The sequence below is a fragment of the Wasmannia auropunctata genome, unplaced genomic scaffold, assembly GCF_000956235.1.
Source record: "Wasmannia auropunctata unplaced genomic scaffold, wasmannia.A_1.0 LD336053.1, whole genome shotgun sequence".
Classification (NCBI taxonomy): Eukaryota; Metazoa; Arthropoda; class Insecta; order Hymenoptera; family Formicidae; genus Wasmannia; species Wasmannia auropunctata.
The window spans coordinates 3,330,741-3,343,765 of record NW_012026837.1 but is presented as its reverse complement, the minus strand read 5'-3'; the positions used below and the strand labels follow the sequence as shown (position 1 = coordinate 3,343,765).

General features: G+C 42.1%; 1 protein-coding gene across 1 annotated transcript in view; it reads left to right on the top strand.

Moving 5' to 3' along the window:
- The window catches only part of LOC105451297 (RNA binding protein fox-1 homolog 2), a 108,746-nt gene that overhangs the window by 74,519 nt on the left and 21,202 nt on the right, over window positions 1–13,025 (top strand). The window lies entirely within an intron of this gene.

Genomic DNA, 13,025 nt, shown 5'->3' with positions numbered 1-13,025 from the left:
TCTGTTTCTTTCACATTCTATTATTCACTTCGTCCACATCGTACCTCTCCTCCCCGATCTTCTCCCGCTCCACCTCCGTCGGATACGTCAATGTCTGTACATCTCCTCCGTTCCTGACGTTGATGTTTCTACGAGAAAGACGTAAAAATCGGTCTCACCACCTTTCGTGACCGGTCATCTTCAGAATTCGTAGTGACTTATTGGCAGATTTATTTGCGAGAAACCGCTTAACGTGACGTACGCTTTAATATCCGCCGCTATTCTTCTTCGCGAGTTTAATAAACTTCACGAGAAAGAGAGAGAGAGAGAGAGAGAGAGAGAGAGAGAGAGAGAGAGAGGGATCATTACGCGCCGACGATATCTCTTTAGTTCCGGTAACGATGTTTATTATTCACGAAACAATTGTTACATGTATTGTAGTAATACGCAATTGTGTTACGCACCGTAACGATGTATTGAAACTCGGTGATTTAACGCGAACATATTTCTTCTTCGATTATTAAAACTTTGTTGATTATTAATACCTTACGAACTTATAATGGGACGAGCAATTTTAATACTTTAACGTTTTGCTTCTATATTCATATTATCGGATTCACTTTTAATTTGATTCTATCACCGCAGTATTTCCTCTTTCAAACATGTTATTTACGCATGAGAATTCTTTCCGATGCATTGTTTGTAAAAGTACTCGATACGACGTTGTGCTTCATAATTTCCCGAAAACGAATCATCAACCCCAGACAATTCAAACATCTTAATCTTCGCGAAACGATCTAGAGCGCACAGAGGAGATCTTCGATCTTGATTCTTGCATCGCTCACTTTGTAAAGTTAATGCGGCTTAATTACGCCTTAAGTACTCGTGATTTACGACTCGAACGCGCTACGTGGAAAAGGCGAGCGAGTTGATTCAATTGCTCGCCTCGCACGCGAGCGAGCCCGTCGCTTTCAGAGACGTCGAATAGTCTGAAACAACCGAATCCTCGACCTGCGTTTCCCCACTTCTGTATAAAATCCAGTATTCCATTGCTTCGCATAATTTGTACGTCGTTTCGAATTAAGAGATCAAGATCAAGATCAAGATCTCTTCATTCTTCTTTCTTTTTTTTTTTTGGAGCGCGTCATGTTCGAGGATATAGAATTTAATGCAAGAAGGTGGTGTAAGACCCATAATTTGTAAGATCATGTACCATTTTAGATACGACAGCGTGTTTAAGGGGTAGGCCTTATACAAATGACAAGCCTGCCCCCCTTGTTCTCAGTAGCAAACCCTTCAATTTCTCACGTGTCGACGCAAAAATGGGCTCCCTCTCGCCGCCTCTTAGCGAGAAAATCAATCGAGCATCGCGCGGCTCTCTTCCCTCACGGCGACACCGTTTCCTAAACGCGGATACAACGGCGCGCAAAACGTTTTCGGCCGTCGTGTTGCCTGTCATTTCTGAGTGCCACCGTCGCCGGTGGCTCTCTCGCGAGGCGATTGTGTACAAGCTTCGCTCGGGAAATACATAGGTAAACTCGGGACTACCTTTTTCTCTCGTTGTATCGACTAGCGCACGAGTTGTACCATCGCGAGCGATGGAAAGAGCTTCGAGGCGCGCCGTGCAAAAGTGCGCGAGAGAGGGAGAACGGGAAGGAAGAGGGCGATAGAGGACGGACGGAGAAGGGAGATAGGGAAGGGGAGCGAGAGAGGGAGACGACACGTGGGAGAGACGTGGGTCCAGGGGTGGATGCTGGCAGCGGCATTTATTGATCGCTCGTAGCAACCCTGCCAGCAACCCTCACCGCACCCTCCGGCCGCCCTCTCGTGCTCCCGAGTCACCCTCTCCTACTCTCTCTCTCTCTCCGCGCGCGCGTCACCGGCCGCCGCGAAACGAAAGCCTCAAAGCTGCACGAGCTGCACACCCCTCCTCCCCACGATTCAATCATATTAATTACTCACAGCACCGCCGACGACTCTCGGCGTATCCGCGTAAACGCCGCCCGTTGATCTCCCGCATAAGCCGGAATCTCCGCGGATCGTTTTTCTCCCGCGTTCTCGCCGCCATGCGATAACGTAACGCCGCTCCTGGACGGTGCATTCAATTCGTCGTAATACTCGTTGAGAGAGCGTTACATTCTGAAAATAACGTACGGTCAATGTTGTCGCGCGGGATCACACGTTTGTAGACGGACGCAAGAAAAATCGAGCTGCTCCGCCTTAAAAAATTTATTTTTCTCTAAATGTTTAAATGCTCGACCTTGTTGAGCGCGACTCTCTCGTTTTGTTTTTTTCGAGACGTCTTTAAGTATTATCAGTGCCTTGAAATAAAACGGCGCGTTGACGGGGTCAAACGCGAAACATTTGAAGTAAATTTTTTCGGCACAGCTCGGTGATCTCGAAAAACAACGTTTTCCCTCTATTGGGATTTTCCCTCGGGTTGTACCGGTATATATATAACGATAAGGTCAGGCCGACGTAAAATTCCACACGTAAATAACGTATATGTGAAATCGCCGAACGCCAGGCAGCCAGATACATTATCTAGAATTCAAGGGATGATGACTCGCGCATTCTACTGGATTTTATGGGATCCTCCTGCGCACGTTCCAACGTATTCGAAGAGTTGAAAATTTATGTTGCAAATTTTAAATGACACGCGGGATGACACAAGATTAAATAGATACGTGATAACACGATAATCGACAATTATATGATGGCGTATAAAAGCGATAAAAGCGATAAAAGCGCCCGTTAATTGTTGATATCAAAAATAATTTCGATGAGGCCAGGTGGCCCAGATGCGCAGTAACGAAGTTTCACGCTGTAACACGTGATAAAAGTTCCTTTCCCTCCAATATTCTCATTATCGGGTAATTGCGTTGAAAACGGGCGCGCACGACGGGAAGTTAGCGCGTAATAATTGATAAGCGTGCGAAACGACATACACGAAGCGACGAAAATATTATTCCCGCGTTTATCTCGCGGTATGAAATTGAAAAATGTATAATTCGATTCGATTGCGGTTTGTTTCTTCTCGACCAGCGTTGTTAATCCGATTTCCGCATTGTATTTTTGTCAGGGAATCTCAATCCGTTTATAATTTATACGTATCAATAATTATCTAATTTTTCCGGAGCAATTAAATTTTCAATTAAAAATTTTAAACGATCCGAATTTCGTTTCCGCCGACGTTTCTCTCTCCTTTCCCTACCGTTCGTTTAATTAAAGAAACGGTTCATTCGGAATTTATCCGTTTTTATTCATTCAGTCTTAAGTTACTCGACTCGTCATACCCTCGTGGGCGAAATTAATTAAACGAGGATGGAAAGGGGGGGATAATTAGTTTACGCGCAAGCCCGCAAAGTTCGCGTTTCGGTTTAGCTCGGAGTTTTGCTATTTTTCCATTTAATACACACGCATCGGCGCGGCCACATTCTCTCGAGAATTTGCATGAAACAAGTACATTAAGTACAAAAGCGTGGTAAAGTAGGATATACCGTAATAATCGTTATGTAAAAATATACCCGCGATGGTAAAGTTACTTCCTCGTTTCGTCACGCGTATGATACGTTCGACGCGCTTCATACATTATTGCAAATATTTGATTTTTAAATTGAGCAGAACGAATGTCAGTCTGTTCATCGGGAATTGCAAAGTCGTCTCGGCGGTTTCTGTGAGTAATTACATTTTAAAATTATTTTTAATAATTTGAAGAGACATGAAAAGGATCTTGAATGCTGCAGTCGAATTTTATTATAAAATCTCGAGGGTAGTTCTTTATTCGTATTTCCCTCAACGTACCCTTCTCTCTCTCTCTCTCTCTCTCTCTCTCTCTCTTTCTCTCTCTTTAGTTAAATTTAGTGCTCCGCATCAGTCAGCTCTTCCCCTCCCGTCATCTTAATTATATCATGCACCTGCAATGGTGTGCCTTCTCGTGCCTCTCGAGACACAATAACATAAAAGCCTGTTCGTTCAGCTCCTTTAACGGGAGGGTGAATTCGGAATTTTGTATAATATTGGTACTACGTGCTCTATGCAAAAACTAATATAATTGCAATGAAAATGGATAAATTTTATTTACGTTCACGATTACGCATGTTGATATTTCGCAAATAGTTTTTGCATACGTTTGTTTGTTTTTTTTTTTTTTTTTTTTTTTGGCGTCATGAGATTGAAGGAGCCGGTATCTCGCGATATATATTTTGTGATTGTGCGGTTTACACTTTGAATATTTTAATGTTTTTATGCAACACGCGTGATATATACGTAACAGGTACAATTCGGGCCCGGTATTCGACGCGGCGGTGCGATTGTTAGATTTTTAGTTGACGTTTGCAGAATTGAATAAAAAAAAAGAGTGCACACGTACGCCCGGGGCGAAAGTGCGCAGTTGTGTGTAAAATTATATCGGACATCAAATATGCAATTACGCACGAATGGCACCGCGTTGATTGGTAATAAATCAGTGAGTAAATATCGTAATTAATATTTCGTTTGTGCATACTGGGCGAAATATGCAGGCCGCGGTCGTTTAGCAAATAAACTAGCATGAAAAATGAGCGGTAATTAACAATGTACTGCGTATACCGAACTGCGCTTTATCAACAACACAGGGAACACGAGAGAATTCGCGATAAATTCACATTTCTGTCTTCTTTTTATACACGCATTCAGAATATTACAAATCTTTGTTTGAACATATTGCCTAATATAAATATTGGTAATTGCTCTAGGATTTATTTCTCAAATTGTTATATGCGTGAAAAAAATGTGCAAATGATTTAATGGTTAAAAGATATAAATTTGCGATTTAATTTTATATGACACAATATTTTATCGTATAAACGTTAAAACGTAAGATTTATCTCATATTTCGATATTTCGATAATTCTGTTTCAATTAATTTTCGATTAGGCATTGCAGGTTTGATTGCGAGAGGATTGCACGGTGATTTTTTTTTTTATTGCACGCTAATTATTTAATCGGCCGCCATTTCTCTAAATTGATCGGAATAGCAATATTGCAACGTAAAATAGTCGTTAAAAGGTTTTCTAATTGTACAATCGTAAATCGCTCGCAGCGATGATGAAGGGTGCACGCCAGAGGGGGCTGCACGGACCGATTGTTCGATTCGTCGAATTAACAATCAGACGTGAACACAATGGCACTTAAATAAATCCGTGTCGAGATGTATCGAGTTCTAATGAGGCACGACTCGAGAGAAGCCCGCTTTTGCGTGCGCGCGTGATCCCGCGGTAAAATTAATCCGTTTCCGAATTTCACCCCGCGTGGAGAGACGTCGCGCCGGGATGATCCGCCGCTCATAATCAACTCTCTCTCTCTCTCTCTCTCTTTTTCTCGTCGCAGTTTTCTCCCTTCCGGCTCTTTTTCCGCCCTCTCGCAGGACGGCGCAGAACATTACGATTTAACGAAGCTTTAGAAAAGTTGGAAACTTCCGAGAACGCAATAAATCTGCCCGGTGCGTTCGCCTTAACGAGCCATCCCCCCAAGCTTTGCATAAAATTTCATCTTATTCGTCACGGCGGAATTAATCCCCTCTGCCTCGATCGTACGTGGTCGTACGTCTTTGTAGCGTTAGAATTCGTTTCACGGCGACCTCCTCGCGACGCGTGACGGGATCCCATCGATTAATTAACCAGTTAAAAATTGAAACTGAAGCGCATAATATTTAATATTCTCCTCCTATTGCGTAACTTTTTCATCTTGAAGACCAACGCGTAATTTATTGCGCAAGCTCTTTTTCATTATATTCGCATTACATTACGCGTCGACGCGGCAAATAAAACGTTCACGAACATTTTCCGATTGCCTAGTTGGCGTAATTCAGGTAATTTCGTTAATGATGTTACTATTACGCGATCGACTAATAATTACATTTAAAGAGACCGATATTACATTAAATCGTGTGTTCCGAGCGGCACTTCGAGGAGCACGTAACCCGTGTAACATCCGATTTGCGATACGCATACGCACGCGGCTATCGCATTAATTATCATTTTTATATCCATTTGTTCTGAATTTCCAATAATATCGACTGGTTTTATTCCTGAGTCTTGCTAAATGGAAGAGAAAGAGAGAAATGTGGAGTTTGGATTCAAATTAAGCCATTTAAATCAAAAAGCAAAAAAACATTTATCTACAGATAACTCTTTATTTTAATTTCTATTCTCTGCATCACAACACAAAGTGGACTAATACAAGATTTTCGCTAGGAATATATACCAATTTATATAATTATCATTTCATAGCGGCAACAAAATACAGTATAATGTAAAGAGAACTCGCTAACTGACACCGAAAATGCCATTATCCGCTTACAATTATTAATAGGATAAGATACTCGCATTCGCGATTGCGAGACATCGTTTTATTGCGCAGGCAAACGCTTCAAATAATTTTAATGTGAAATTTAAAAAAAAATTCTTAATATGCGGAATAATTTTAATAAGTTCGTCTGTATTTCATCGAATCGTTTCTCTGCGCAACATTCGTAATTTCAATCGACAACAATATTTCACGACCGTCTGAACCGCATCGAATTAACCCGCCGATTATTCACGGAATGTTGAAATTAACGCAACAATGGTTCTGACGTTCGCGAAATATTGCTGTAATGAAAACTAAACGCTCATAATTTTACGAAAAGGCGTTCTCAGAATTCTGAGACTTTAATCCACCTCCCGCGAAAAGGGGCAGCTGCGACACGTTCGGCAGTCGCACAAATACCACAGGCACAGTCGAATTTAAATTACTAATAGCGCGATTATTTATTCAGCGGGTCGCTCCCCTATACGTCTTGGGGCTGCACTTTTACGAATGTTCATATTCAAACGCTGTTAAGCTAAAGGAATCTAGAGGGAAATACTCGTTTTAAAAGCGGAAGAAGCTTTCTTTCATTTTTTATGCCGCGCGAGACCACAGCGTCGCGGCACAGAGCGACGCTGTAGTTCATTAATTATTAACCTGATTACCCGCGAGAGAGTCACGTGGATGCTCAACCGCTGGCGAACGTGAGACGCGGCTTTCCGAAGTTTCGCGTGCGAAGGAGGGGGGTGGATTAAAGACGCGCCGCGCTCCCGTCGTTGCGCGAGATCGACACGGGAGCGACATGGGTGCACTAACAGTGTCTCTGACAAAAACAGGATACAGGTTGCCGGCCATGCCGTGGAGCTGGCTAGGAGCGGCGGCGCCATCGGCGGCCACAGCTGCAGCGGTCGCCGCGGCCGCGGTGACCCCATCGCCTGCAGCTGCACCGCTCGTCCTTGCACCCAGGGCGGCGGCGAGACGGAGGTACGGATTGAGTTTAAGAAAACCTCCTCACCCCACATGTGCGGCACCGAGATAAACGTGTTACATTTTTGTTGAAAGCGATATACGCATAAACGAGCACGAAACACCTCAAACTACCCCGTTCAACCCTCCACTTTCTTCGTGCGCGTTCCGTATCGTTGAAACGAAAGTTGGCGAATACGTTCGAGCAACGATCGCGGATAATTTGAGAATATATCTCGCATCGCAGTAAAACGCGCCGAACACCGAAAGCTTCTTATCGTTGCGCGCGATCGTTGAACTGTACAAATCTGTGCGCGACCTAGCGTTTTGCTTAAAAGTGCGCTCGTTTCCCCTTTCCATTTGTCGTTCAGAGACCGCGCGATCGCTTCTTTCTTCGCGCTCGTTTTCGGTGTAATTAGGTCAATTTCTAAAATCAGGTCGCGCTTGGCAAAAATTCTCGTCCGAGGTAATCTTCAAGAGTTTCACGTACAAGCTTCGCATCCGGTTTTCCGTTTTCCGTTTTCCGTTTTACGTTTTGCGTGAAAAGAATGTCTTTTCCGGGTCTCCTTGGCCAATGCCAGACGAGTAGTCTGTAGTAGTAATTCGCGAAGTAGAACTAAAATTTTCCATTCGTATAAAAACACACACGTTGGAGATTGAGAAGCGTATTTGTTTGCTTGCGCATTATTTGTTGTAAATTTTACGAGACTTAATTGAAATTACATGCCGCTCGCAATTTAATAGTATTTTAATCGTACGTAGTATTGAATTATAACAACAGTAACTTTTGTTTTAAAGAATTGTTTTTAAAAATGATTATTATAGGTATCACACATCCGTGTAATATTCGGATTACTGCTTTCACGTTTAAAGTTTCATTAAACAGACGCATCAGAGCATCGATACGCGCGAGATTGAATGGACGCCAAGAAATTATGTATCCGCTAATCATGTCGTTATTCTCGAAGTGCATCAGCGGAGTTAATCGCGGCGCGGTCGACGTTGCATTTTTAATCATCAGAATATTTTTCCCCGGGGGAAGAGAACTCCATTATGATTCCATTAATGAGCCATGGCGAATCGCGAAACATCCCGCGATCTATTTAAGCAAGATCCGGTGCACGCCGGGTGATACGCGTTTTCGATTCGCGCCGGTTAACTCATTACGCCGTGAATTCACCGTGCGGGGAGAACATTATTTTATATACGCGTGTTATTCTTATTATATCGCGCGTAATGCCGCTGTGATATATTCCGCCACGGTTTTCCGCGTATTTCGCGGAATTTCACGACTTTACCGAAAAACCGGTATCATAAATTCCAGTATCGAACGACCGCGCGGCCGCGTGTCTGACGAACGACCGTATCCCCCCCCCCCCGGTCCCCGTGTCGCGTGATCTATCCTCTTTTCCCTCTTTCCGTATTCCCCTCTCTCGTGTATTTACTGTGTCTCTTCTTTCTACTACTTGATAATTAATGTCGCCACCTTTCCTCCTCTCGGTGTACTCGTATCGGCAGTGTAGCACACAGAATGGAAAGAAACCCGTTGAATATTCACTTGTGCACGAACCACAAAACCACCATTTCCCCCCCTTCGAATGCTCCGCCATGGTTGTTGCATTGATGCTAGTTGGACGAACACAATATTGTTCCTTTCTTCCTCTATTATACATGTGTATATATTTATATATGTATAACGTTTCTTTCTTTAGGGCACGCAAATATGTATGTGTGTGTACATATATATATATACATATATATATATACATATCGATGTTTTATGATCGCCTAATTAGTCAAACTCGATCGGCTGTTTAGGGAGCTTTCGTTTCAGGCGGCCGTGCTCGATCTGTGGTCGGAAATAATCGCAAAATTTCTACTAACGTTCCTTATATATGTAACTATAAGATCTCAAAATAAATTTCAATAAGTGAATAGAATCGATCATGATCTTCTAGTTCTTGATATAAAAATTACAATAATATATTAATGTAAAGAAACAAATTAAAATTGTAAGATTAATAATTAAATTGAATTGTTTTTCGAAAGATTGAAATAACGCATCTAAAAAAAAAAAAACAATTGTGCAAGACCTATCGAGTCGTGAAAGATTTATTTACGTCGTATAACAGTTCGCATTTACATATTTACGATCACGCGCGCAGATGCAAATGGATTGAAATACATATGAGATGGAAACGTTCTAGTTTGCGGCAGCTGACGGGTTAATATTTAATTTGTAAGCTCATTGGTTTCCGATTAAACTTGCTCGCCGACGAAAAGTCCATTTGTTTGCGATATGCGGTGCACGGAATTTACAACGCGCAGTTCAACGGGAAACTTTCGTTATCACGAGAATTATAGTGGATGGAGCGGACGCAACGATTTCGAGTAAGAGACAGGACGGGCCGATTAAACCGCGATGGCGTATTTAACTCTTTTTTTTTTCGCCCGTTGCTCGCGAGTGTAATCTCTCCCGCTCTTCGCCGGGCCGCGTGCGTTATCGTCGGACCGTGTTTCCATAAATTCGGATTTCCTCCGGATCGGCGCGGCGCGGCGGCGCGTCGGACGATCTGCCATCGCGTGCACAGTCGATTAATTAATAGCCGCTAATTGGCGTGTCACGCGCACTCGTAAAATTTGGAACGAAGACAGCGATCGTTCGCGGCACGGCTGGCTTTTAAACTCGTATCCGGGATGAATCGAATTGGTCGAATGGGTCGGGACGTCGCATGCGTGTTGCATTCCCGAAATGTCAGAGTGTCGTGTAGGAACATTCTTTTTCAAAAATATATCCCTCGCTTTGATTTAGAGCGGAACATGAAATTCGAAACATGGATCGCGACAAACTGTTGTCCCGCATCAACTGGGACAAAATGACGGTCTCGCGCGGTTTTGTCACCGAAAACTGACGCGAAAGAACGTAAACGGACTGTCGAAGAATTTATTTAAAAAATTAATATTTTTGTTTTGATTAATTGAATAAAAATTTGCCGAGTATTTTTATTACAAATTTCATTGTAAACGCGATTTAAACGGAGAATGTATCTACACCGCCGGTAAACGTTGATAATTACACTTCTGCGCCACAGATCACGCGAGCCTGTAGGAAAATGGAGTTCACACGACGCGGTTGTAAACATCGGCCCTTCCACACACACACACACACACACACAGCCACCCTCCTCTTTTTGGAATGCGCCTGCTATTTATGCATCACGCTCTTGTTCTTGACCCGCCTTTAGATAACCGGCGATCAAAGCCGACCTATTAACCAAATCCCCTCGTCGTTGATCGTTAACTTACATTTTGGTTTGCGCTAACATCACGCGCGTTTACCTGCACAGTAGGTAGTTGTCTGTTGAGGATGCTGTTGATGTGCTGCTCGTATAATATTGAACCCACTAGTCTAACAACAGTGCATATGTTTATTATACCTTCGGTATATCTAATTTTGACTGTTAGTACTTTGAAGAGATGTACATTTTCACGATTGTTCTACTTGTTGAAAAAGACATACGAAATAATTTTATGTAATTTGGCAATTTTATTCATGATTTACAATTAATCTTTTTAAACGAAAAATTTCATTGTTTAACTTTGTATTTCATTATTTATATTTTAAATACATACGTTCATATGATCAATAATGAGTAAATATATAAATGTATGTTGTAATACATGAATTTTTATTTCTTTTTTTTTTTTTTAAGAAAAATTTATTTTCGTAAAATTCATTTTCTTAACAAACTTTGTTCTCTTTGAGGTGAATTTTTCAAGGCGTGTATATAAATGAGAAAGCACTTGTTAAATCGCTCCATCAGCAGCTGATCCGAACGAGATGACTTCGTGCCGATGAAAAGGTAGGCAGAATCGTCAGTTTTTATTGCTCCATCTTGGACCAGCCGGAGATAAAGAGGATTCTTCCCATCGCGCCGAGTTTGTTTTCCCAACTTTTTTTTCTTTCTTGTCAGATATGTCGATAACTCAACGTCATTTGTCGTTTCCGTCAATACAACGGCTATTCATTAAAGTCACTATCCATCCATCAGGGGTTCACCCATATGGTTCTTCCAATCACATCATCTATCAACACGCTCGAAATATAAATTAAGAAATATCTCAGAAATCTAATCCGTCACGTGACAGCCTGATAAATCATTTACTCTCTGGCAGAATGATATTATCTAATGATACTGATAATTCAGTCTAGCGACATTGTAACCATCGCATTGTCCTAATTTTTGTCATATCTCTGCAATTTCGAGAATTATCTTTTAATATCTACATAGAGTAACAATATTTTTATCTTGTAAGTCATCGCGAATCGAGGAGCGATGGTATCTTATACGTTTTTTTCTATCATTGTTCGCGTGTAATTCTTCATCGTTTTGCAGTCTACGATAGTAATCTGGGTAATAAAATCTCAATTATCTATTTTCCGTCTCCTCGGAAACACAGGGATCGGTTAATAGGTTAATATTTCATAATCTCATCAAAATTCACCGAGTGAAGGCTCACTGCCACGAAATCTGAAATGCATCACCGGGCGAGAAAGCCCTGCAGCCACTGCGTTGTGCACTGTCAGTTTCCGGAACTGCGCATCCGCGCGCGCGCGCGGTCTTTCTTCCCCCTTTACCAAGGCCGGCGTCGATCATGCAACCGGCAGCTGCTCCACAATGTGGACGGATCGAGTCGTGACATCCACGTCGCCGTCTATTCAACTTCATCGGAAAAATATTCCCCTCGAAAACCTCTGTTGAACCAAACCAACTGAAAAACAAGCCAATCAGCTTCGCGGAGTACCTTACATTTGATGCCTTTGAGATTTTTTTTATTGTCTTCCTCGTTTAATTTTGGCGGATTCACGAAATCTCGGATTTTTATCGAGATGTGACAGACGCAGCTTCTGGCACTGTTCCTCGTCGAAGCACTGAGGATTTCAACTTCGAAGCACGAGAATTCCGATTTCCGCCACCTCGCGGAAATCGCCATCCTCTTTACGTTATCCGCCGAAAGAAATTGTAGCGACCCGTCGCGAGCAGATCACAATGATAAAACGCGCTGAAAAATTGATCTACTCGTAAAAGAGCAGTTTTCCCCGGGATGAATTCGGTTTTCGCGAAGTTTCGCAGCGCCGTTTCTTTCCCTCCGAGCCATTCCCGAGTGTCAAATACAAGCGGAGCGGAGGAAGCGAACTTTTCTATTTTCAGTTTTCTCCCGAAGTTCCCTTCGCTCCGCCACATCCTCTTCTTTTCTTACGCCGCGAGGTTCTCCGGTGTTTTCCGATGTTCGTATTTACTTCTCGGGCGCAATTCCCGAAAGCCAATCTTTGATAGGAAGAACAAAATTTCCTGCTCGTGCCGCAGAGCTTCTCTTGAATCGAAAGCTTCCTCTGCGCTGGCAAGGGTCAGATATACGTTTGTCGGTGAATCGTGCTTGTTTTTATTTTTGCACCGTTCGTGCTGTAAGCACATTAAAAAAGGGGGATCTTTTATTCCAACTTCAGTCAGTTACCTTTCCTCTCTTTTATTATATTCACCTCAACATTAAATTTTCATTATAATTTTGAATTAACTTTTCAATAATAAAAGTTTAAAAAGCTTGAACTTTTAACGGATTAAATTATAAAGGTACATAAATTAATACGAAAATGTTATTTCTTAAATAATTAAAGTAATTATTTAGAAAATTTAAGTGATGAAAAAGAATGAATTTTTCTTTGTTTTCTGAAAGAAAAAATTAATTGT